Source organism: Temnothorax curvispinosus, unplaced genomic scaffold (genome assembly GCF_003070985.1).
Source record: "Temnothorax curvispinosus isolate PA1 unplaced genomic scaffold, ASM307098v1 QBEX01006738.1, whole genome shotgun sequence".
Taxonomy (NCBI): Eukaryota; Metazoa; Arthropoda; class Insecta; order Hymenoptera; family Formicidae; genus Temnothorax; species Temnothorax curvispinosus.
This window is the reverse complement of record NW_020216518.1, coordinates 1455073-1457336: the sequence shown is the minus strand read 5'-3', so window position 1 is coordinate 1457336 and position 2264 is coordinate 1455073. Positions and strand designations below refer to the sequence as shown.

General features: G+C 41.2%; 1 protein-coding gene across 1 annotated transcript in view; it reads left to right on the top strand.

Annotated features, from left to right (window-relative positions):
• Positions 1-2264, top strand: part of LOC112456291 (delta(14)-sterol reductase) — a 68990-nt gene that overhangs the window by 33450 nt on the left and 33276 nt on the right. The gene's annotated exons all lie outside the window — the stretch shown is intronic.

Below are 2264 nucleotides of genomic sequence, written 5' to 3'. Positions count from 1 at the left end.
GAGGTGGACGAGCAACCGGATAAGCGGACACTCAGGAGAGCCGCCGCTCAGAATTCTCTCTCGTTCGCCAGCCGGCGAACTTGCGGCTCGCGGCGCGTGGAACGGAGCGGAGGCGTTCCTCTGGACCTCCGATGGTGATTTTTCCTCGCCGACACGTCGAGCCCCCTCCTTGCGTTATCCGCGCTTAAACGAAAGTGCGGATTGAGAGTTTGATCGCGCGTCCCGGGAGCACGTGCCTGCCTTGTCGCGCGAAAAACGGTCCCGTCGCTCTCACCCTGTTCGCTGTACGCGAGAAGAGAAGAGGAAAAACAAAATTCGCGAAGAAATCTCGACGAATCTCGGCCACCTGCACTTGGATCCGTAATGTGTAGTCTTGTACGCGATAATGTCGGATACTTCCTGGTGGCAAGCATTCCGGTTTGCGGGGACCGCGATCTCGTCGTAATAATGTTTCGTTCCTGGCGCCTGGCTCTCTCGAAATAGCGCGCGAGTCGGATTAACTAGTTTTGCGCCTACATGCTGAGCGATTTAATGAACAAACCTGAATTAAAACGATATTAAAACTGCATAATTAGTCTAAGTAGTGTCTGGGGAAGGGACCAGGGGCCCGACTTCCCCTTCTTTCAAGTAGCTCAGGACCAAGAATGAAATGTACTATCGTATCCCGATATACAAAATATTTTATAAGTTCACGCGAGATATTTTATTTATTAATTTGCTATCAGATAAGAATCGAAGGGATTACCTTCTTATTTTTTATCTTAATTATCGAGTGTATAATTTGTAATTGTATAATTTTTAATTTATGCGTCGACAATCGCTATGAGTCTCTTCACAATTTTTTTTTCGTAAGTTGATGAAAATTCATAGCTTTCTGATTAGCTAATCAAAAAGAATACTTGGTACATTATAAAGCATATGCTATCAAATGCGCGAAAGCAATTTACCTTAACATAGCAAGAATGAATATTCGCTTTTGACGTCATAATCCCTGTAAATACCTATGCAGTGGCAAGCCCGTGGTGCTTATCCGACGATTTGCTAGGAACGAAACCCATATTGCAGGGACATAACGTAATAGATATATATGCAAATTGATTAATAATTTATTGCTGATAATTTATCTCCGATACCTGATATTTACACACAATGAAGTAAGACCGGTATATTTACCGGTTGTTAGAATCACGAAACCCAACTCGAGAAAGTCAAAGTAGGCGCATTAATAACGTGTTTTTTTTTACGGGGGTGTACATGCAAGAAATGAACGAGTCAACGCAATATTTTTTTCAGTAATAAAAATTCATAATTTCCTCTTCAATTTTCGATAAACGTCACCTAATACATTTGTCCTTTTTTTGTACCATATCATATGTTTAACATATCCACGGAGTAGGGCGTGCGCGTCCTTCCTCATTACGCTCGCACGCGGAGAGAATAGTGCGGCAGTAGCGGCAATGTGTGTCGCGTTACACAAGAATCGTCGTCACGAATAGACGAACATTTCGATATATAATTCGTTCGATTGCGTGTATTACTGCGCGCGAACAGCACTCGTAACATCGACTTTAATTAGCAGCCATGACGATATTACTTTCGCGCGTAAACGCTCTACCTATCGACGATGCTACGTTCTCACTTGACGCTAGAACACCACATTTGGGATCCGGTGAAAAAATATCTACTTGTCGAAAATATATCCAGGGAAGTATAATCCTTCAAAGGATACGCTATAATGACTGTTTCGCGAGTTTCTTGGCCGGTGAAATTTTCGGAACATTTCGTGCCAAAAAAATCAATACTTCACCGCCGACTATAACAAATCTTCTACTATATCTTCTTTTACCCATTGTACTTTTTTCTATATTATGTCTTACATCTTTCGGTAAAACATCGCAAATTTCCTTAATCTTAAATGAAAGAAAATTCCGACAGGCAATCGAATTCGCATTTCGTAGATCCTGGATATGGTGTTCGAGGTCGGCTTTTGAAATGCAGTGCTTAAAACGCAATTACAACACATCTCAACGATGAAATCGCACGTGCTCATAAATCTTGATTTTTTTTCCATTGATCTCTTAACCAAATCGTGAAATTTTAGAAAAAGTTTTACTCCAAAAATGTCAAAAATCTATGTTTCACTGTACGTAACACTTTATACAGACATGCATTCCAAGTATAAAAAAGACGTCCTTTCAGCCACTGATGTGGTCTAATATGCATAATGGTATAAGTTAAGAAAACGCCCTTGTACAGTCGTTTCA